The 25,529-nt window shown below is 35.3% G+C and overlaps 1 protein-coding gene and 1 long non-coding RNA gene across 3 annotated transcripts in view; both read left to right on the forward strand.

Annotated features, from left to right (window-relative positions):
* On the forward strand, window positions 1–24,995 carry LOC308180188. The gene is made up of 4 exons (XR_013940796.1): window positions 1–1,919; window positions 14,715–16,008; window positions 19,689–19,746; window positions 20,223–24,995. It is a non-coding gene; the product is annotated as an uncharacterized lncRNA (long non-coding RNA).
* The window catches only part of KLHL1 (kelch like family member 1), a gene marked incomplete at its 5' end in the record, with an annotated part of 257,350 nt that overhangs the window by 5,951 nt on the left and 225,870 nt on the right, over window positions 1–25,529 (forward strand). The window lies entirely within an intron of this gene.

A 25,529-nucleotide genomic window follows, 5' to 3' on the forward strand; every position in this document is an offset into this window, starting at 1 on the left:
TTCTTCTTGTCACTCCCAGACTTACTTCCATTTATTCTATCCTCTCTAAACTATTTTTGTTGTACTTATTTGTACTCGTTCTAGATCTTATCCTAGCCTTACTCTCCTTTGCACAGTCTTGACCTTTTTCTGACTGTCTTATCAAGTCCTGAGTTATTTATGCAGATAGTCCTACTTGATTTTCCTGATTTATCTTATCTGCCTCTTTAGTTTACTCACCAGGCTACTTACTGTGCCACAGAACTGTCCATTCTTTCTTGTATTCCTTCCTAAATGCTTTCACACAGTCCAATTAAAATTCATAAAGTCTGATTGTCCTCTAGTTCCTTAACAACTCATCAGACCTCTCGTTCTTCTTCTCTGACACTCTTTCCTACTCTTCATATGTCAGTATCCTTCAGAACATTTCTCAGCTCCTTTGACAGTTTTAATGGAATTCTAACAGAATTCCAATTCCTGTTTCTTCTCCAGCTCCCACTGTTACTATGTTCTGCTGATCTTTTTCCTGAATTGCTGCCAAGTTGATGGTACCATTTGCTGTATCTAATGGGTCAGTGTGACACCTAAGTTTGAGTAATTCATTCTGTCAGCGCAGATTTATCTTATCTCTTTCTTAGACGTCCATTTTAGAATAAGAGGAATTGTCATCCAGACATGCCCATTTTTTCTTCATTGAGTGTAACAGTAGTCTACAGTGACTAATTCAGATTTGAGTGTTCAATTTAAATGTTTAATGTTCAATTAAATTTGAGAAAATGAACATCAACTGAAGTCTACATTGCAAATTCAAACTATTCTAAAAGGACAGATATAATTAAATCTTAGATTTTCTTAGCATTAATAAAGAGCATATCCCTCAACCTAATAAATGTAAGGGTGCTGCTCTGAAACATGGGCCCACTAAACACACTAGAAATCAAGACTTGACAGTTATCGTTGTTGTTATTGTCTATGTACTTTAAGCATTGGATAAAATTACATTTTTCATAGAATCAGAGATTATACTGAGCAGGAAGGGACCCTCAAGGATCCAGCTCCTCAAGGATCCTCAATTCCATCTCCACAGAGGACTAAATAAAAATTAAAGCATATGTCTAAGAGTGTTGTCCATACGCTTCTTGAACTCCGTCAGCCTTGGCGCCATGACTACTTCCCTGGGGAGCCTGTTACAGTGCTCAATCGCCCTCTTAGTGTAGAACCATTTCCTAATATCCAACCAGAACCTCCCCTAACAAACCTTCATGCTGTTCCCTAGCTAGCTGTCACTAGTTGCCAAAGAGAACAGCAACTGCACCTCCGTTCCCCCTTGTGAGGAAACTGTAGGCCGCCACGAGGTTGCAGTTAAGTTTGCAGTTAAGTTAAAACTCAGCCTCCTCTAAGCTGAACAAAGAATCATAGAATCGTAAAATCATTCAGGTTGGAAAAGACCTCTAAGATCATCTAATCCAACCTTTAACCTAGTACTGAAGTCCACCAGAAAACCGTGTTACTAAGTTCTAAATCTACACATTTCTTGAAGACCTCCAGGGATGGCGACTCAGCCACTTACCAGGGCACCCTACTGCAGTGCCGCACAACCCTTTCAGTAAAGAAATTGTTCCTAATATCCAACCTAAACCTTCCACAGCAAAACTTGAGGCCATTTCTCCTCATCTTATCACTTGGTGCTTAGGAGAAGTGCCCAATCCCCACCTTGCTACAACAAAGCATAGACCCATTCAAGCCCTGAGCAGTCAGCTTCTTCAGGAGAATGCTGTAGGAAATGGTGTCAGAAGCCTTACTGAAGTCTAGGTAGAACATATCCAGAGCCTTTCCCTCATGCACTGAGCGTGTCACCTTGTTGAAGAAGATATAGTTCATCAAACAGGACCTGCCTTTCATAAACCCATGCTGACTGGACCTGATCACCTGGTTGTCCTGTAAGTACTGCATGATGGTACTCAATATAATCTGCTTCATTAGCTTCCCCAGCACCAAGGTCAGACTGACAGGCCTGTAGCTCTCCAGATCCTTGTAGTGGGTTTACATGGCAAGGTTTTGGTAGCAGGGGGCCATAGGGGTGGCCTCTGTGAGAAGGATCTAGAAGCTGCCCCATGTTTGGTAAGGGCCCCACTGCTGACCAGAGCTGAGCCAGTAAGTGATGTTGTTTTGTGCCTCTGTGAGAGCATATTTAAGTCAGGGAAAAAAAAATGCTGTGCCACACAGCAGCTGGGAGCGTGAGAGGAGTGAGGAACAGCCTTGCAGGCGCCAAGGTCAGTGAAGAAGGAGGGGGAGAGGTGCTCCAGGTGCCGGAGCAGAAGTCCCCTGCGGCCTGTGGTGAGGACCATGGTGAAGCAGGCTGTCCCCCTGCAGCCCATGGAGTACCACGGTGGAGCAGGTGGACCTGCACCGATGGAGGCTGTGGCCTGTGGAAGACCCCTGCTGGAGCAGATTCCGGGTCGGACCTGTAGCCCGTGGAGAGGAGCCCACGCAGGAGCAGGTGACCTGGCAGGAGCTGCTGCCCGTGGGGGATCCAGGTTGGAGCAGTTTGCTCCTGAGGGATGGACCCCGTGGTACGGACCCATATCTGGAGCAGTTCCTGAAGAGCTGCTGCCTGTGGGCAGCCCACGCCGGATCAGTTCAGCAAGGACTGCATCCCGTGGGAGGGACCCCACAGCACAGGGGACGAGAGTGACCGAGAAGGAGTGGCGGAGAAGAAGCGCTATAGACAAACCATAAACCCCATTCCCCTGTTCCCCTGCGCCGCTCGGGGGGAGGAGGTGGAAGAGGGTGGATGGGGGGGAAGGTGCTTTTGGTTTCTTTCCTTTTTTTCTCACTTCTCTAGCTTGTCAGTAATAGGTAATAAATCTTACTATTTCCCTACGCTGAGTCTGTTTTGCCCGTCACAATAATTACTGTGCGATCTCCTTGTCCTTATCTCAACCCTTGAGCCCTTTTCATCATATTTTCTCCCCGTTCCTCTTTGAGGAGGGGGAGTGAGAGAGCGGTTGTGGTGGAGCTCGGCCGCCCACCTGAGTAAAACCACCACAGTCCTTCTGGCCCTTCTTGTGTCACATTTGCTAGCCATTAGTCGACTGGGACCTCCCCTGATAGCCAGGACTGCTCATAAATGAAGGAAAGTGGCTTGGCAAGCACTTCTGCCAGCTCCATCAGTACTCCTGGGCCCATAGACTTGCATACATCTACGTGGTGTAGCAGGTCATTAACCATTTCTTCACGGATTATGAGGGCTTCATTCCGCTCCCTGATCCTATCTACCAGCTCAGGGGGCTGAGTACCCAGAGAACAACTGGTCTTGATGCAAAAGAGTGAGGCAAAGAAGGCTTTAAGTTCCTTAGCCTTTTCCTCACTGTGTTTCCCCCCACATCCAGTAGAGGATGGAGATTTTTCTTAGTTCTCCTTCTCGTGTTTATGTATTTATAAAAACATTTTTAATGTTTTTAAACAGCAGTAGCCAGTTGGACTACTGATCTCCAGCTGGGATTTGACCCTTCTAATTTTCTCCCTGCACAGACTCACAACATCTTCGTAGTCCTCCTGAGTGGCCCACCCTTTCTTCCAAAGGTCATAAACTCTGTTTTTCTTTCTGAGCTCTAGCTACAGCTCTCTCTTCAGCCAGGGCAGTCTTCTTCCATGCTGGCTCATCTTTTGGCATGTGGGAGACCTGTGCCTTTAGGATTTCTTTCTTGAAGAGTGTCCAGCCTTCCTGGACTCTTTTTACCCTTCAAGACTGCTTCTCCCAAGCGACTCTGCCAACCAGTCTCCTAAACAGGCCGAAGTCTGCCTTCTGTAAGTCCAGGGTGGCAGTTCTGCTAACAAGTGACTTCAGCTGTTCCTCACACATCTTGCCCTCTAGACCTTTCACTGTCTTTGTTGTCCTCCTTTGGACACTCTCTAATAGTTTTGTGTCTTACATTGTAGTGCCCCATGCTGCACACAGTATTGGAGGTGAGGTCCCATCAATGCTGAGTAGAGCTGGACAATCACTTCCCTCAACTGGCTAGCAATGCTATGCTTGATGCACCCCAGGTTACTGCCAGGCTGCCAGGGCACACAGTCGACTCATAGTCAACTTGCTGTTGACCAGAATCTCCAGATCCCTTTCCGTGGGTCTGCTTTTCATCCTCTTGTCCTCTAGCCTGTACGTATACCCAGGGATGCCCTTTCCCAGGTGTGGAATCCCACACTTGCTCTTGTTAAACTTTATGTGGTTGGTGATTGCCCATCTCCCTAATTTGTCAAGGCGTCTCAACCCTCAACGGAGTCAACAACTCCTCCTCAGTTAGTATCATCTGCAACCTTACTTTGTATGTATTCGAGTCCTGTGTCCAGATCATTTATGAAAACATTAAAGAGAACTGGCCCTAAAATGGAGCTCTGCAGAACCCTGCTAGTGACTGGCCACTAGCCTGATTTACTACAACCCTTTGAGCCTGACCTATCAGCCAGTTGTTCACCCATTGTATTATGTATTTGTCTAGCTTTATGCTAGATAGAAGGATACTGTGAGAAATGGTGACAAAAACTTTGCTGAAATCCAAAAAGATTACCTCTGCTGGTCTCTCTTGGTCAACTAGATGGGTAATGTTGTAAAAGGAAATTAAGTTCATTAAACAGGACTTTCCGCTTGTGTGCCCTTGTTGGCTATCACCAATTACCATTTATTGGTCTCGAACTAAACATTGCTGTTCCCAGGACTTTAAAACAATATAGTTGAGAATCAGTTCCATGATTTATCTTTTAAGAAAGATATTCAGCGTGCAATTAAGACACCTAAATTTATTGGTGTCATTCAGCAGCTACATTGTAATAAACTGGCATTACCTGAAATGTCCTAAATTAATCTCAGATGTTCAGGAGGAGCTAAAAGGTACCAATAATTTAAGCCAAACACAGATACAAATATATTAAAATATCTTGATTTTTCATAGCAGTGTTTTACTTAAAAGGATTATTTTTTAGGTCTTACTATTTTCAATCTTTAGTTTCAAAATAAATTTTAAAATATTAATTTTTACTGTAAACAGTTAAAACATTGTTTACACTTCTAAAACACTCTGTAATGTACTGCAGAATAAGAAATGAAAGAAAGCATTTTATTTCAGAACAAACAACAATAAAAAGGTTCTCCAAATTTCATTTTCATGTCTATCTGAAAATTACAACACATATTTTTGATTTAATGAGCTTGTTTTTCCCTGTGGTTTTCATTTATTTCATCAACTACAAGAAATGTTATCTGCAATGTATATAATTCTATAAAATCTATTTCACTTTGAGGATTTTACAACTTAATACTGACTACTTGTGCTAGCAGTGGTGAGGATTACTGTAAGTTTAGACTGTCACTACAGTTACATAGTCATAAATATATATATATGTATACACATGTAGAGTATCACAGGTCATTGTCATGTGTACCCTGTTCTTCCAAACCACAGTTTTAATCAAACCTCCTATTTCTTCTTTCTCCAGTCCTTTGCAGTTGTTGGGGAATATTAAGGCTCTAAGCATGTAAAAATGCAAGTAGAATTCAAGACAGGTCAGACAGAAGCTTTATTAACTGTGATCATAATGAAAGAATGCTCGGGCGGCATCTATCCCTGTGCCCTTGTGCTCTCTGCCTAGTGGTTGAAGAGGCCAGACATGTTTGGAATTATTTGCTTCAGCTTGCTACATAAAATTGAGTATTAGAAATGAAACATTTGCAATTAGATCTGATTGAAAAGAGATTTTATCTTTCATTCTTTGGCATTGTTTCAATGTTTGGCATTATCTCAAAATGAGTTTGAAGGACATAAATGTCTTTTACAGATGGCCACTTAAAATTATTTCTTGAACCTAAACCAATACTCTTTATCACACTGAATTGATTGCCAAGTTAAGGAATTTTCTTTCTTAACGCCTAATAGTGCCTGTGTTCACTATGTGGAATGCATTCATTCTTTTTTAAACTGCATCAGTCAAGTTTTCTGTTTTACTTTGTATTAACAACACTAGAATGCTCAACCTTCTATAATGCTTGGATTTGCCTGTCATCTGTTTTTACCCTCCTTCCCACTCCACCATATGGGAAAAGCAACACTGTTTTGACCCTATGGTATCTTTTTTGCTGTTATTGTAGTGTAGCTTTGTGCAAAGCTCAAAGAGGAACCCCTAAAACAAACAGAAAATTTACCAGATCTTCAATCTGGACAGGTATACTCAAGCACTTACACTGTCTTTTCAGAATGTAGTCCTTGGGCTGAATCCTGTTTTGTCTCCTAATTCTTTCTTGGCACTCTTCAACTGTATAAATAGGGTGTAGAAATACATAAGGAGAGAAAATACAGGATGCATACATAATGCATGTTTGTTCTGTTGTGTGTTTTTGTTGAAGCTGTCTCTTAGAATATTTTACAGTTTACTGATGAAGTTCTTTCAGGGCATAGAAGTTGCTTTATATTTCTTGGGCAAACATGAAGAAAATACGCAAAAGGTGCATCTGTATTTGCAAGAATATGTGTCACAAATTTCACATACACAACTTGCTCTTCTTAGACTTCTGTCTGTATACAGAGATAGAAGCTCTTTTTATGTTTTAGACAGGTTAGGTGTGTCACTAATCCATGACTTCAGGTTGATCTGGTTCACCACTTTTTCTCAAATTTCCTTGTTATTTCTCTTCTTATAAACTGGAATCTGGAATAACATTAGTATCCATCCATTCATTATTCATCTCCATACATACTGTTATAATTTTATGCAGGCAATTGAATTATGGTCATTTGTGAATTTGTGAAAGGTTCCTTTTACAAAAAGATTTCTCACAGAATTTTATAGTACTACGCGTCATGTACAACTTCCGTGCATAACATGTTGGCTCTATTTACTCTAGTTGAATTTTTGTTTGATAATTATTTGTCAATTCCTTTGTCTTAATCTTTATTATCAATTTATTCCCAGTGATAGCCTAATTTTCATACCGATTCTGAAGTTCAGAATAAAAATACCTCAAAAGAAATAATAATAATAATAAAGTAGCAATAGTAAGCACAACTTTAAAATAGGATTTCTAACAAGGAAGAAGATAGGAGAAAAAGGGAGACAGAAGGAAAGAAAATTGAATAAATAGTTCTTAGTATCTTAAGTTAATGGGAATAATTTTTGGAAATTGTTTCAGTATTCTGTTGACAGACATTAGGACCTGAGACTACTGCCACATTTCAAAAGATTTTTGACAAAAAAAAACTTCAATAAGCAACCATTTGTTAATCACCAATACCTTCACCAACATATTTGTTTATAATTAAGCCTCTTGAATTGAGTTTTGCATATCATAACTCTTAATATATACTTTAAAATATTATTTTTGTTCTAAAATATAATACTTTTTGAGAGGATTGAAATGTAGATGAAAGTGTATGGTTCATCTAGGCTGGAAGGAATTTATCAAAACTGCTATAAAATGGATGCAAGAGGAAAGCCTTTTTCATGTGCAAAATTAAAAACAATTATTGTTCAGTGTCAGAATAGTAGACTGTATCAGCTGAAATTCTTCAGATACTTCTTTGGGGCCCAGTAATTATAGTCACTAATGGCTAAATAATGAAATAAAGCATATACTTCTTAAAATAAACATGAAAAGAGTCTTAGAGGATTCACCAGGATATTACAGACAGACTTAGAATGCAAAATAATCCTGAAAAAAAAAAAAAAAAAGAGATCCTCTAAAAAATGAATATGGAACAGTTCAACTTGTCAGAAGAATAGTTCATCTTGTCAAAAGAATAATCAGCACAAATACCCAATGGGATCAAATGACTAGACAGCAGTTCTGCAAAAGATTTGCAGTTAGTAAAGAGCAAGTAAAATATGAGTAAACAATGACATGCTGTTGCTAAAAAATAATCATAGGAATATATAAACAGATACATAGTCTGCAAAACAAGTTTAAATAATTGAGCCTCAGCTCTGCTGTATTGTCAAGGCCAATCAAGAAAGACTGTTTGGAGAAGTTACAGTATCACAGTATCACAGTATCACAGATTTCTAGGTTGGAAGAGACCTCAAGATCATCGAGTCCAACCTCCGACCTAACACTAAGTACTCCATTAAACCATATCGCTAAGCTCTACATCTAAACGTCTTTTAAAGACCTCCAGGGATGGTGACTCCACCACCTCCCTGGGCAGCCCATTCCAATGCTTAATAACCCTTTCGGTAAAGAAGTACTTCCTAACATCCAACCTAAAACTCCCCTGTCGCAACTTTAGCCCATTCCCCCTCGTCCTGTCACCAGGCACGTGGGAGAACAGACCAACCCCCACCTCTCTACAGCCTCCTTTAAGGTAACTGTAGAGAGCGATAAGGTCGCCCCTGAGCCTCCTCTTCTCCAGGCTGAACAAGCCCAGCTCCCTCAGCCGCTCCTCGTAAGACTTGTTCTCCAGACCCCTCACCAGCTTCGTCGCCCTTCTCTGGACTCGCTCGAGCACGTCCATGTCCTTCCTGTAGCGAGGGGCCCAAAACTGAACACAGTACTCGAGCTGCGGCCTCACCAGAGCCGAGTACAGGGGCACAATCACTTCCCTAGCCCTGCTGGCCACACTGCTTCTTATACAGGCCAGGATGCTGTTGGCCTTCTTGGCCACCTGGGCACACTGCTGGCTCATATTCAGCCGACTATCAACCAGTACTCCCAGGTCCCTCTCGGCCAGGCAGCTTTCCAGCCACTCATCTCCCAGCCTGTAGCTCTGCTTGGGGTTGTTGCGCCCCAGGTGCAGGACCCGGCACTTGGCCTTGTTGAACTTCATACAGTTGACCTCAGCCCATCGCTCCAGCCTATCCAGATCCTCCTGCAGAGCCTTCCTGCCCTCGAGCAGATCGACACACGCACTTAGCTTGGTGTCATCTGCAAACTTACTGAGGGTGCACTGGACGCCCTCATCCAGATCATCGATAAAGATATTAAAGAGGTTCCAGGTAAAGAAGTTCCAGGTAAAAATCCCAGTATTTTAGGAAATACCATACCAAAACAAAATTAGCATAGGAAACAGATTTTATTTTTCTTTTTAATATTTGATAAAAATATTGATCTACTCTTCCTATGAAGGAAGTATTGGAGAAGATTTAAAGGGCTTAAATCACACATCAGACGATCGGTAAGTAATTGATTCTGTAGATAGTGAAGCACTGGAAACGATTTCCTTGAAGTACTGTGGACTATTTAACATCAGAGATTAGAATAATAGGTTAGACAAACATCTGCCAATCATGACATGTAAATAATCTCTCACAAACTGTCAGCCAGGCTACAAATGGTGACGGTTTAAAAAAAAATAAAAATAAAAAATTAAAATTTTCATATGGGAATTAGAAGTTTATTATTATCATCCCAGTTTTACATTCTTTAAAAATATCTTTTACAGCATAAGTACATCCACTCTTTACCATTTATGCCTTCATCATTGCATCCTTACGGCTCTTCTACAGGAGCCACTCTTCTACTTTAGTGTGAGTGGCAAATCTCATGCATTCCCATAACGAAAGTCAGTACCCATCATGTAAGGTGTTAAACATATATACTCATAACTTCTCATATCTTAAAAAGCTTAGAATTTCAGGAAATTTGAAGTGACTGTTAGTGCTATTATCTCTTCTTTTAAAGACAGAACTTAAGCAAAAATAACAATTACATGGGAAAACTGTTGTAAATTGGAACTAGCTGTTTTGAGTCTGAGTCATTGAAGAGTAGACCCTAGACCTTCATCAAGTAAATGTTGCAGTAAATTAATCTACAATATTCACAAAAATAAATAAATAAATTAATTAATTAATAACGTTTATAATCAAAACTCGTATGTTTAGTTCCCCTAACACTGCATTTGTTGTGACAATTGTTGTGTGGCCCCTTTTTGGGTGCCATTGTCCCTGATATTCCCCCAGTGAGCCCATTCAATATCATATTTCTCTTTTTATCTTGAAAGGATTGTGGAAAGTATTGTTAAGCTTTTTGATTTCATAAATTAATAATAAATTAGATACAAAAGAAAGATTTAAAGTATTTTTTTTATAATTTCCTAATAGCACCAAGTATCTCTAGTACCACCTGTCTTGCCAGCATCTAACTTCTTATGTTTATTACTCTTCACGTGAGTTATGTTCATTACTCGTCATCACAGGCAAGCATTACCAAAGCTCACAGTTGACAGCAGATCTTTTTATGTGCTAGGCTCTTAATACTCTCTTAATAAGAGAGTGCACAGCATTGAGAGTGTAACTTGCAGAACCAAACACCTCCTCTAATCAGGGAGACTCCTGTCTGAATTGTCCTGTTTCCTGTGTAGTGGTGCATGGGAATTATGTAGGAAAAAAGAAAGAGAACAATTATGAAAGGAAAGTATTTGTTTTGCCTTATGAACTGTCTTCTGAAAAGTTTCCTTTCAAAGGAGAAATCATTGGAAGGTTTCCTTCCAAATCACAGCGATTAAGAACTGATACAGATGTTTCTTAAATCTCTGGTATTGTGGTATTGGAATTGTGAATGACACAAAAGCATTTTGAAAAGATCAATGAAAAGTTTAAGATACGCAAAACTGAAAATAGCAAGATTAATCTCAATTTAATCTCAAGAGTGAATTTTGGGAATAACTTTTTTTTTTTTTTTTTTTTCCTCCTACAGAGTAATTATTATATTACAACACAGGGATAGGATGGCAAGGCATATTATTTTTATTTTTATTTTTTTTCAGGGTGAAGTCAAATAACTTCACTCTTGAAGGTCTTTTTTTTTTTTTTTTTTTTTTTTTTCTGGCCTGTCTCGGTATTCTAAACAGAGCCTCCTGTGTTACTGCATGGTAGGAGAAGCTCAAATACACTTCAGGATTTTTATTTTGATTTGTTTTACTTTTTATGTTAGCATATGAAAGCAGCAGTTGAAAAAAAAAAGGAGCAACAGATGGTGTGTGCATTCTGTTACAAGCAGATGATAGGCGCTTTGACTAATATGCAGAAAACATTGTTTGCTAAAAGTTTTGAAGAGAAGTGTAATGGCCTAAATAAAGCAGAAAAATAATCAATTGGTTTTTCATGTTACAAGGTGAAGAATCTATCTATTTCAACATACGCATATTTGTATGTAGTTGTGCATGTAAGTATATAGAGACAAGCTGGGAAACCATTAATAGTACTAATTTCAGAAGCAATGCTGCCTCTCTATTCAGAGGTCATGTTCTTGTGATTATATGTCCCAAACACTGTTCTTTGAGCCAGAACATTGTTCTGTTCAACAGATTTCTAAATCTTTTTGGATGTAGTTATTGCCTAGAATAGAATCCTTCAGTTGACTATATGTTTTTTTTTCTTGATTATGCCTCTGCCCTTTTGACAATATTTAAATGCCAAAGAGATGGGTTTTAAGTAATAGTAAAGTATTTAAGTAATAGTTTACTAACTGATTTGTATTTATTTATTTATTTTTAAATTTTTTTTTTTAATTACTTACTCTATTTTTTCCAGAAAAACAAGCATACAAATAATAATGTTGCCTTTCTATCTAAAAATACATTGAGGTAGACTCTGGCGGAGCTCAGAAAAAGTACATTTTTCTTTTGGAAATTGGAAAACACCATATAACATACCATAAATCTGAAGCAGGAGCTTCAGATACATTCTTTATATCTTCCAGTAAATTTACAGCTGTCAAAGTAAAATAGTTAGATTTGGGGGGAGGGAGGGGGGAGGGGGACTGGGGTCAGGGGGAGTGTGTAGGGGGGGAACAACTATATGCTATTAAGTTTAAAAGCATATTTCCTAAAAAACAAAACAACATAAAACAAAAAACAAACACTTTCTAAGGTTCACTTTGTAATAGGTGATAACGTGATATGAAACTTAAACTGTTGTTTTGTTTTGTTTTTCCAGTCCCTTATTTGCTCTACCCCTCAAAGTATTTTTCACATTAATTTAAATAATAATGTCTCATTTTTAAAATAAATCCTTGCTATAGGAAGTTCCTACAGGCTTTTATGAAATATAAAGGAGAAAAAAAAAATCTGTTAAAAGGGAAAAAAATTATATTCTCTACTCTACAATGTGATCATTCTAGTCCAAATCTGTTCACTGTGGAAGGGTCAGACAAAAAGATTTGATGTGTCTTTTTTTTGCACTAAACCAGAGATCATAATGAATCTTCTATGAAAACATTCTTGTAAGAAAATGATGTTTTATAAAAAAATAAAATAGGAAGGACTGGTTTCATTGTATGATTTATTGATTTAAAATGAAAAATTAAACATATTTTCAAAATTATTGATGCATCCCATACAGAATATAAAAAAAAAATCTGTTTTCAATAACATTTTTACTTCAAAGATCATAATTAAATAAAACAGTTGAAAGAGTGTTACAAAAATGAGTACTAAATTAATTGAATGAACTGAATTGAACTGATCAGGACTTCTTACTTACTAATTTGAATGCTGGTTCATCAAATTTTCAAGGTGCTGAATGCGTTGTCATATTAGGTAAATTATAATCTCAAATAATTCATATAAATTATTAATCTCAAAATCTCATCAAAATGGTTGAAGAGATGGTCAGAAGTTTAGTGAAGAAGGAAAACATATAAATATTTTTTCTAATTTTGAGATCGCAGATCGTATTTGTTGGAATTTCACCATGGCATGAATATTTTCAAAATGTATATGTATTTTTGTTGTTGATAGACACTCTTACTTGCATATGATTATCTTAGTAGTTTCCTGTTTTTTTTTTGTTTTTTTTTTTTTTTTAGAATCCTATGTTTATGGTATATCATTGACAACATCCAAGGATTTAAATAACAATAATCAGCTTCAGATGGAAACCCTTTTAACAAATATCTTTAATTATTTGTAAATTATAGCTTATAGTTTACTATCAACATAATATTTCAAGCCTATTATCCCTTACTACTAAAAAGTACCCAGTAAAATGTAGTGTCAGAAAATATCATTTTAGTTAAAAGCTTAATAGGGGCAAAACAGCTATACTCTGCTAAGCCTTTAGTTGCATGCTATCTGTTGTCCCTGCCATATGACCTTTTAAAATGACATTTCTTTTTAAATCTCTACATTGCATTAGAAATATATTTACCTAAACATTGTAAAAATAGTTTCCAAGAATAAAAGAAAAAATGTTAGATATTACATTATAATTAGAAAATGTAGGAGAAATGGCATACATTGGAGAATGGTAAGAGGAATAGTACTAAATTTTCAGTAACCCTGTTTGATCTACAAGGACTTTTCGTAGTATTATTATTGTCTGTTGAATTATCAGTTCCAAAACAATTTATCAACTTTGCCAAATTTTCTTGGATTAAACACAGGCAGTTAACATAAGTGGAGCTATTTGAGGCTTGTTTTCATAATGATGTGTTCATTTACTAATGAATTTGTCCAATTTACTTTTATTCATCTAAATTAAGACATCCGGTCCAGTGGTCATCTAGCCAACATAATGGACCTAACAATTGTATACAGTTTATCTGGGCAAAGAGAATGTGGCATATGCTGCACAAAAGGAGTTCTCTGTGTGACGAAAGTATGTGCATTAGTTAAATAAGTAAATGCAGATATTTGTGAATATACAGTCCAAAGATAACTTCAAATGGTTATGCAAGTGACAGGGGTTCTGACGTTCAAGTATCTGGATGAACCTAGGTTACTTTTACTCAAGTAGTACTACTGTTAACTTGCTTTAGATGCACCACAGAATTAAAGTTAACAAGATAACTTTATAAAATGAAAATAAGAGCATAATACTTTAATCCCTGAACATCTGAGTATGCATATTTAAGGTTGATGCCCCTTCAGGTGAGATCTCAGTACCATCTCAATATAAATTTGTGTTGTAACTCTTGCAACCCAACCTTCTGTGCATATCACATCAGCAAAATGTGATGTATTGGAGTTTGTACCCATATTAATTATATTACTAGAAGTTTTGCAAAACACTTCATTTGAACGTGGCAGCCAGCATACCACCACCAAAGTGCTCTGTGAAAGGACAGCATGTATCTATAAAAAGATGAACAGAAAATCTTGTTAGAGATAGGAAGAAAAAAAAATATGTGTATATGTATATGTGTATGTGTATATGTATATATGTATATGTGTATGTGTATATGTATATGTATATATATAAGAAGTCAAGCCCTGTTATTTCTGATGAAGCTTACTTGTTAATTTTATTACAGTGTGATTTTCCATGTATATAGAAGAGTCTAAACTTTTAATTGGAATATTAACAACCAGGTCTTGGTTAACAACTCTACCCTCCCTTAATGCACTGGTGATTATTGGAACTCTGATCCTTTAATTTGGAAGTAACTGTAAATTACTCTAATGATTTTTTAACTGAAAAAAAGTTAAAAAATCTGAGAAACTATAAAATAAAATAATTGAAAAAAAAATAGCTATAAGGAAAATGTGAACCGCTACTGTCTTCATGGCAGTTTAATTCATTTTGCTCTATAGCTACATCAATTTAAGAGCATTTGCAGGGGCAGTTATTGTATATCAGCTGAGAAACAATAATATCTTAAGATAGGTCAACTTGTTCCCTTGCTACCATCTGTCCATACACTAAGACTGAAAATTTTAAATGATAAGAGTTTGTCTTTATTCAATAAAACAGTAAAATGAAAAATGTTAGTTGTCTTGTACTACCTAATATTTTTCATTTGCATCTAGCTTAGCATGCATGGATCTGAAAAGTTACCTGAAAAAAGCTGGGCTTGGAAAGGATAGATCATCAAGTTTGCTCCAAAACTTGTTATGAAGGGCTCCACAGTGGTGGTCTGGAAATAAACCAGGATTGTCTACAGGTATTATATTTATTACTTTGTTGGGAAGACAAACAAGTCTGCTTTGAAGATTCTCAAGTATGAAGCAGAATATTGATTTTGGTGAGAAACTGAAGCTCCTGTTTTGTGTCAAGAGTCATTTTTAGGTTCTCATATTACATGGGAAGCAAGATCAGTATTCACTACAGAGTATCTCAGTTCATTTCACTGAGATGACTTATTTTGGTGCATCTTCCTATGTTGTCTTTATAGCCAATTAAGAGAGATGGATACTTGTAAGTAAGTCATGGTTAAGATGTTGTATGTGAGATGATCAAATGTCTACAGTGAAATGGAATGGATCATGCTTCAGAACTGCCTAGATGTCTATAGTGCCCATCCTAAGGTTTCATAAAAGCTCTCTATGTATAGAATAGTACAGAGTAGAACAGGGCAAGGCAGAATATTAATTTTACTTTTCTAATGTACTTTTATTACTGGGAAGGCAGAGTGAGCATGATCAGCTTAACACAAAATAGTAGGAAGAATTCATTAAAACAGAATACACACACATACTTGCAACAGCAGAAGCAAAGAATAGTTTTTAATTAGTCTTTCACATAGTTACTTGAACTTACAATTACTACTACAACAAAGAAGACTTTAGGATAAAAATGTAAGTCCATTTGCAGAAAGCTATAATAAGTAGATGGTAGAGGACAAGAATTACACAATACAAATCTTTATAATAAAAATTCTGCAAACTATAAAAATTGTAATAAAAAAATGAAAATTCAGAAAGTGTATAATTTTACGTAAATCTAGAAGGTAAATAATTTTTAAAGCTACCTTTGCTATTGAAAGTGATATTTGTAATCCAATACACATTTGTTTACTTAAGGAGAAGGTAATTTTTTATTAATTTTCTTTTTTAATATTATTATTTAATTTTCTAACATGGCTGAAACATTTACATTTGTATTATTTTTGAAAATGCTTAAGAGGTGTGTATAAGAATTTTACATGGAGGTATTGTGGATGAACATGTCTGAATTTAGGCAAGATGCATTGAAATGGAAGCCAAATCTTAGAGTGTTGCATAGCTGTTGACAATTTGGCTATTAATTGTGGCTAAATACATTTGACCTCTAGTAACCAGTAGTGCCTGGTGAAATTCTGGGATTAGTCAAGACCAACTAATTGTAAGTTTGAAAGAATGTTTGTAATAATTTTATTTTTTTAGAACTCAAAGTTTATTTCCCCCTTTTTTTTTCTGTCAAGCATATACCAAAACCAAATATATATAATGTGAATATGCAAATATATATATATATGTAAGAAAAAAAGAATCAGAAAAGCATCACTGTCAAGCAAATAATGTAATAAAATGTGCACTTCTCTCCTTTTTGGTAGATATACTTGCTCTCTCTTAAGCAGAACATATCACAAGCTAAACTCGTCTTAATATTTTATAACCTTAAACCTTATAAAAGTTTAACTCTGATATAAATGTTTAATACATCAGCAGAAGCTAGTTGCTGAATAAGAATGTTTTGAAAGGGGTTCTTTAGCACAAAGAAAGCACTGAAGTCATTTGTAAATATTTCATGTTACAGGAACAAGCTTTAGTGTCATCCTTCAGTTTTTTTTTTTTTTTTTTTTTTTTTTTTAACAAAAGGATCATCAAAAGGTTAGTTACAACCTTTGGAAAAGGTTACTTTAGTAATTCCAAGCATAGAATTAGATGTTTGCAGACCTTTATATTTTTAGTATGCACACTTCTGATGTCAATTAAAAATATCATCACTCAAGGGCTAAGTGCAGTTTGAAATAAGAAGTGGTTAAAGCTTTGCCTTCAAGGAAGTATTTTAAAAGAAAATGTGTAAGAGGGAAACGATTGATATGTATTTTGGATTAAAGTTTTTGTAAGCCCTATTTTAACGTGGGAATTAAATAGCATTACTTGAATTAGTTTTCAGGTAATTCCAATTGACTATACCGTATTGCTTGGCTGCAATAATCCCACTAAAATTAAACAACAAGAAAACTTATAAGAAAGTTCATGCAACGAATCATCCCTGGTTCAAAGTGTATTTTAGTCACAGTTGGATGGGGTAGTTTAGTTATATAAAGTTCTGCTAGCCACAAGAAAACTGCTTAAAACCGTGTTTTATGGTACTTTATTAATAAAAGCTTGCTTAACTAGTGTGATTGATGATATCCAATGTTTTCGTTTCCAATCCTCAACTTAGAAATAGCTTCAGGGAATGAAATGAGAGACATTTTGTTTTGATTTGTCTTTGCTTCCTCTTTATGTCCCAATTGCTCTGTAGTTTACAGCTGTGTGAAATACAGATCACCTATCCACTGACTATGCACTGAGTTGTTTTCAGAACAAAGGAACCAACTTCCCAATCTTTCCCCCTCCCTCCTTTCCTCCCTCCCTCCTTTCCTCTCTCCTTCCCTCCCTCCCTTCTTCTCTGCCTTTCCTTTCCCTTTCTCTCATTTTTCTTCTCATCCCACAGCATTATGCTATATTGCTGTTGTTGCCTTATGAAAATACTACTTTATAAACTGCAAACATAATAAGATCTCAGTCATGACAAATGACCCGTCAGTCTTCCTATTAAGTCCAATTAATGGCTGCAGTATATACTGTGCTGTAATGAAGAATAGAAGAGTATACCCTCTGCAGAAAATTATAGTACTAAATTTCCCCTAAGTAAATCAGAGAACCACAAACTGTTTCAGTTGTTAAGAGTACTCATGAAGTCTCTACTGTGAGTTTTTTTTTTTGTGAAGGCAAAAGTTGCCTAAATTACTGAAACCCTGCAAAGCTTCTGTGTATTGCTTTTTCTTTTATAAAAGTCTGGTTCTAATCTGGTTGCATACAATTTTCATGGAAAATTTCACACTCTGAAGATTTGATTAAGTAAAATTACAAAAAAAATTGATTCTTCATTTTACATCTGGAAGGAGTGTATGTATTACCAATAATTGACTTACTAAAGGAATAAACAATGCACAAAAGACAGAACTAGAGATAAGATGTAAGCCAAGGCATCTGCTCTGTATCACCTTTAATCTATAGCATGTAATTCAAGCGATGATTATAAGGAATATTTCTGTTAAATCCAATCAGTGTGGTGGTATACTATGGTATATGTACACAAAGGTTAATTTTCCATTCTTGCAGAACAAAGATGCTGAAAGGCTCTCAGAAAACAAACAACAACAACAACAAAAACCCTGTGCCTGTATTTTCTAACTAGGATTAAAAAATATATATTATGAAAGTAAAATCAGCATGGTAAAACAAGGAAGAGGATTAAAATGAAATCATTATAACAGCACCTTTTGAGAAGTTAAAAGCATTCTGGCAGATTTTTGGCAAACAAATGTAGTATTGAAATATAGTTGGCATAACATCTTAACAAAATGTTGTTTGATTGCAGGTTCTTTCATAATAATAAATTGAAGTTTCCCTTTTTAATATTCTTTGGTATTCTAATGACTTCATTTGGAAAATTGGTCACAATTAATTGAGATTTTTTTTTCTACGGGTTAATAGCCAAATAATAGCTAATTTATAGTCTATTGCTTTTTATGCGCTTGGAGTTTTCTCCTATCTCCTTGACTCTTAAAATTATCAACACTGAATATCATCTAATTTTATTAACATTGAAATATATTTCTCAGTCATTCAGTGAGGTCTTTCTTACATCTGTATGATCATATTAGACTTAATAATTTAAATCAAAGATTTTGCATTCTCATTTTTCATTGGTAAATAGTTAACAACAAACCCAGCAACACAGGTTCTTCAGGGACGCTTCTCCCTGTAAAGCACTCTTCATTATAAATAACCAATTATTCCAGTCCTTCTTCTATCTTTTAGCTAGATATTAACTCACTAAAGGTCTTCTTCCTTTCTAACTAGACAGGTTCTTTCAGAGACTTTGATGGAAGAAGTAAAAAAAGATTTATCAGAAAACAAAGTCCATATTGCTCATAACATAATAATATACATGGCGATTCCTTCAGAGGACCCAGGTAAAACTTGTAAGAGCATTACTGCTTCTACAGAAGCTAGTTTGATACTTCAAACTAGCATGTAGGTACTGCATGTATTCATACATATATTAATGACATTCCTTATTTTTCTATCAGTGTCCCTGAAATTCAAATTATACAATGGTTAGAGATCCTTTTAAAGTTGGTGTCACATGAATAGCTGCTGTCTGTCATTCTAATACCACAGCTGATTTAAACAAGAGCTTATAGAACTACAGAACTAACAGTTTAGCAGTTCCTTATGCATTTTGTAAAAATTCATGGGTGAACATCAAATTGTCCAGACAACTTATTATTTTCTAGTGCATAGAGTTATTTCCAAACCTTTTATTTTAACAATTATTTTTTGTGACAGCTTACCAGATATTTTTTCCAGTAAAAAGACATTTGGTCAGAGAACATACATGTGTTCCTCTATGGCTGAACTTTGTTGCCAGTAGAAAATGAGTTAGGATACATGAAAAAAAAATAACTGAGTGAAGCATTAGATTTTCTGTATTTTTAAACCTTGATAAATGCACATTTATCTGTAGTTTCTTTTCAGGTATGATTCATCCTTTCAGTGTATGTTATCACAGTAATTTCTGCTATCAATTTCTTGTTTTTTGCTAGTGTTATTGTTTTTACTTCGAATCAGTCTGGCTGGCCAAAAGAAAAAAAAAAAAAGGTAATAGACATACAAGCACACAAAACTGGAAGGTTCTTACATTCATTCTGTCAAGCTTTCTTAAAGGCATCAAAAATATCAATTCATAATAATAATAAAAAAAAGAATTGGAGGAAAGATTTTTTTTTCTTTTTTGTCTAGCACAATCAGTATGTATGGCAAAGTGAGAGACATGATATAACTGAAGACTTGACTTCTTGTAAGTACATCCAAATATATATACATTTACTTTCTGTCATTGGATGTTTAGTAATGACTGCTGAAGGCTCAGCAAATACCCTTAATACATGATACTGACAAGGAAAGACTGTGATATCTCACATATAGATCATTTGATGCTCAGTGAATTTGAAGTTGTGCTGTTATTTACAAAATAAAACTTTTTCATGATTTTGCATTACTTATACATAATACAGCAACTTTTGGAAAAAACAAGAAGGGAGGAAAACAGGAGGTATTTAAATACTGTTTAAATGTCCTCAGCACTTGGTTATTCTCCTTACGAAAGATCTACTGAAGTACACTGTCTCCTAAGATAAATGCCAATGTTCAGGAGAGTCCAAGCTCAGGACATACAATCAGAACATGTGTGACTATTGCAGTAGGTTGGGTGTCCAAATTCTTTTTGTTTGTTTAATTATTTTTATTTTATCTCCTGACTCATTTAATTAACAGAAAGAAGCCAGCTTTAGTGTCAGAATTATGACAGATATTACTGCTTAACAACATTGGCTCCTTAGTCTTCAGGAAGCTTCTAATTTCTCTTACAAATCCAGGAAAAGAGAATGAGAAACAGATTCTACCTTTAATGTCCATATGTATGTTTGCATAATGTAATAACTGATAAACAGTGACAGAATTATATGAATTTGTGATGGAGTTGACACTAATGAATTCTGTGACTGAGATTTTGCTGTTATTTTTTAGACAAATTCAACTTGTAAAAAATCTTAAAACAAAAGCCTCCACAATTTTCTTTCAGCTCTTAGCTTGGTAAATTTTAAAGGGATCTCTGATTTATTTATGAAAGTGTGCCTTTGTTTTTTGCTCTTTTTTTTTTAATTATTACTATTTGTGCTGTACTATTTTTTGACTAAAGAATGTGAAGATCTCCATAAACATAATAGACCAAATTAAGTGCATAATTAGACAACTATCTTATCACAGCTCCCTTTCTGCTCAGTTTGATATTGTAGAGTCATAGAATGGCTTGGGTTGGAAGGGACCTCAAAGGTCACCTAGTTCCAACCCCCCTGGCACAGGCAGAGACATGACCCACTAGATCAGGTTGCTCAGGGCCTCCTCTAACCTGGTCTTGAACACCTCCAGGGATGGGGCATCCACAACCTCTCTGGGCAACCTGTTCCAGTGCCTCACCATCCTAATTTATATGCACCTACTAGGAAAAAATCAGACTGACTGTCACAGATAGATTTTTTTTACACAACTTTGATTTAGCAAAAATTTAAGATTTATTAATTTTTTTGTGGTAAATCACAAGATTACATTGTATGATTCTTAACAGTACTTAATCATAAGCCAATTTAACATGATTCAATGGAATTTCCTACAATCGAAACAGTGACTGTTAAAGATTCAAAAATGGCAAAGTTCACACAAAACTTACTGCAGGTTATTGGGTGGGGTAATGTTCAGTCATGCACTTACAAACTTCCCCCCCTTTTCTCATGAATCACATACCCTTCTCCTTCATCAGCATGTACAATGAATGATCTTTGAACCTTGAGGAATCTACCCTGAGAGGCATCCCAGTTCAGAGGTAGATCAAGGGTCATGGAGAGCTGTGATCCCTGGAGAGCTCAAAGGGCTCCTCGCTTAGGGCCACTATAGGTCCTAAGGAGCTATAGGACAGCAAGACAATTGACTTTTAGTCACTACCTTTCCATCATAGTTATGATTCAGATATGGCAATTTTGGTATTTTCCACCAACTGCACCATTCTGATACCTTCCAGAATGTACATCTTCCCAGACTGGGCTATGATCCAGGTCTGAGGAACCTGTTATGTCTACCATAACATAGAGCTGATGGCTTACATGAAGTATGTGTTCAGGCACAGCCAATAACATCAATATAAATAATTTTGCTTTTCCAGCTGCATATATCTAGATCTACATGATCTAGTGGAATGTGTCCCTGCTCATGGCAGGGGGGCTAGAACTAGATGATGTCTAAGGTCCCTTCCAGCTGAAACCTTTCTATGATTCTATAATTTTATGTAACATATATGTGCATCTACATGTATATATATGGTCTGATCACATCTTTTCACTCTATATGTGAAAACTTTCAATGGGAAATTTGAGGTGTGTTTAGACTAGATGATCTCCAGAGATCCCTTCCAACCTCAACTGTTCTGTGATTCTGTGGTTCCCTCCACTGAAAGGAAATAGAGGGCTGGAATGCTAATGAAGAGGAGATTCAACAGCCCCATTTAGTCTTGTGGAGAATACTTCAAAATTCAAGTAAATCCAATAACCAAAAACCTGGAAAAGTGAATCAATTATAGTCAAAACTATTTTTGAAAGTTATGCAATGTAATAATACTATAGAACTCTTACTGTAATTGGTAAAAAAAAATTGTTATATTTAATGCAAAAAGTCCCATGAGCCTTTTAAAATTTACCTTGAAGACAGTTTATAATGAAAAGAAATAAAACTTGAATTAAGGATTCCTCTCTATCTACAGAGCCTCATTGCTTCAAAATAGTGAATAAGCACTTTTACTTCAAAATTGATTTCATGTTTTAAAATATTTGTGTTTTAAAAGTGTGAGATATATCCAGAAAATATTGGAACATGTCTATTTTATGTAGTAATTGATATCAACATGTGTACTGCGTATATGAAAATGCTTTTAAATATTTATGTCATTTGTCATATAGCATTTATGCCATTTTGAATCATTCAAGTTTAAATAATAAATTAGAATGTTTGGAAATAACATGCCAATTGTTTTTACTCACATAAAAAATATTATTTTATGAATTTAAGGCAGCCAACCACTGCTATTAAAAGCAGAAGTTTGACTTCAATCTGATAGAGGTTATGTGCCGTCTACAATACTATTACTTTATTGTACTGTATTGTATTGCATTGCATTGCATTTCCTAATTGCTATATTATTTACAATATACTAAGTGGGGCAATCAACAGAAATTGTTAAGAAACCAATGGGACATGGTATATGTTTCTAAGTGTGTGCTTACCCAATAAAAGCACTCTACTAACTTAAGAAAATACTGATGTTTCTATGTATTCTATGCTGTATTTTTTTTTTTTACATTGCTCTGTATTACCTTCTGAAATTTAGTTAAGCCATAAATATTATTTTTTTTTTTAGATAATAACATCTTTTTACAACACAAGTCTTACAGCATCATTTAGGTACATTTTTATGAGATCATTTTAGAAACTTTTTCATTTTCCAGTACTTGTATAATAAGACGCTTAGAACTATTGGACAGTCCTGAAGAAAGCAAATGAGTCTTCATTTCCATAATTTGGTACATGATTGGAAGAACTGAACCTTTCCTAGTCATAAAATTTCATCTGTAAACTGATCTGAGGATGCCGTGGTTCATGGTCTGAAATCAATGGAGTTGACTAAGAGTTTATCCATTGCCTGTCATAAAATCTCAGACTAATAGGGAAGATATATTACAGGCTTGTTTGCTTTTTGTAAAGTGTAATGATGCTTTTTTGGTGTTTTGCTTCATGAGAGAGGTGGAGAGCTTAATGAAATGTGGCAGTTTTATGAATGTGTTATAGTTAATAATTTATTTTCTCATATTTCTTCAATATATATTCTCTTAACATCAGCAGAGAGTTTGGAAAATATTATGGAATATTCCTATATGAATGTAGTCTGGAGTTAATCGTGAAAGATAATGTTTGCCAAATGGTACTTAATCTATTATTAATAGGTTGCTACTTTTAGGAGCATTATTAACTAATACAGATGGATAAAATTAAGAAGCCTTCTGGCATATGGTCCCTCTTGCAGATTTTTCTAGAAGCAAAAAAAAATAGAGTATGCATAGCAATTCTTAAATAATTGCATGAATTATAATACTCAAGGGAGTTGGGGTGAGGGGCAGTTTTAGTACTGAAGGAACAGATTTTCTGCAATGAAAGAGTGAATGAAATTGCTAGTCCTCGTGGGACACAAATAGGAAGATGGGAAGATGAAACAGAGAGGTAACCATGAATAAGGGGCATAAAATCTGGAGAAATGTAATACAGTACAAGATCAAACATGTTCCTTGAAACTTGTTTTGTTTTTATATTGAATATAGTTAAGTTTCTGAGTTTTCAGACTTGCCTTCTGAAGGTATTTTCTAGATGTCCTATGAAGATGAGGATTAAGAAGAATAGCTGTTATTAGAAACTAAACAGAACAAACAAAAACAAAAAAACACATTTTTGCTTATTGGTAACTAGATAACATCCTTTAATAGTTGTGTGAGTTCACTGAGTTAGGTAGATGTTGAATGGATTCAACAACAGTTTCCTCTAGATCGTTTAGACAGAATATATTGGATTTGGAATGAACACGTATAACATTTGTGTACTGCTCTATCAGAGGGTCTGCCACATGTTATGAGCATTGTTAAAACTCACTGACATATTTTACATTTATTACTCTAGTGTCTGGTATTTGTTTGTCTATGGAAAGTGATCAACATACTCAATGTCAGCATAGTCATTCCATTGAATGTATGATGGAATTGCATGAAAAAATAATTTAAGGTATAGTCTTCCATTATGGGATGTCAGTGCTCATTGATATTCTATACATATTTCTGTTTGAAATGTGGCAATTTGAGATTAGGAAATTCAACAGGAAGGAGTTTGTTTTTACCAACCTTTTCATGTCTATACATAGAAAGTATTTGGTGTGTAATTGTGTAACTTATTCAAACATACAATTCAGATCTGAAGAAAAGAAAAAAAAGATACAAATTCTTTGTGTAATGTTAATATGCAGTGAACATTTTCATCTGTGCAGAGGAGGTGTGTGAAGATCTGTTTGTACACTACATGATGATTCATGGTTTTGTAGATAGCCTGCTGAGTTTTGAGGTTGTATATAATGGTAGTTTGTGGATTACTAGTAGAGTAGTGGGTTACTTGGGAGCTAAAGTTATTTGGAGAAATCTGCACCACGCTGTTCTGCACGGAATAAACAAATATACTTTGATTTGCTGAAGAGGATCTAATCTGATTTTTTTTTTCCTTAACTGCAAGTTGTTTAAAAGAAAGAAAATCATCTTTATAATTATTTCCTATAGTCTGTAGATGTTCTCATATTTTGGACAGACTAAGAAGCTGTGAATTCCAGTAAGTAAAAACACTTGTCTCTCCCAGAGAGTATTTGCTTGATATTAATGTTAACTACAAACACCTTTCATGGTCATCACTGAAAATCACTGAAAATAAATCAGAAATCAGAAAAGTGCTGTGTTTTTTCCCTTGCCTGAAGGGCAAGTTTAAAACTTCATTCAGGAAGCGTCTTGCTGAAAACTTAATGTTTAGGTTCCACCAATTTATGTAAGAGTGTATTTGTTTTTCTTAATAAGAGTTTACAGCAATGAAATCTTAATTTTAGTTTATTGTTACCAGTCCACAGGGAAAAAACAAAACACAACAAAAACTAAACAACATCTACCATTCTTTCAGAACTAGATTCTTACCAAAAAAAATACATCTATATATATAATATATATAATATATATTATATATTACATACAATATATATAATATATATAATATATATTACATATATGTATATATATAATATATATATATTTGCCACAAAAATATAAAGTGATATTTTACTTACCACATCAGAATGCTGAACAAAACAGAACTGGAAAAGCTGGTCTTCTTCATGAAAGCTCTGCAGAAAGGTTAGGTTCAAAAGTGAATAAAATAATTGTTTAAATTTTTAATAACTTT

Source organism: Anser brachyrhynchus, assembly GCF_964034855.1.
Source record: "Anser brachyrhynchus genome assembly, chromosome: 1".
Classification (NCBI taxonomy): Eukaryota; Metazoa; Chordata; class Aves; order Anseriformes; family Anatidae; genus Anser; species Anser brachyrhynchus.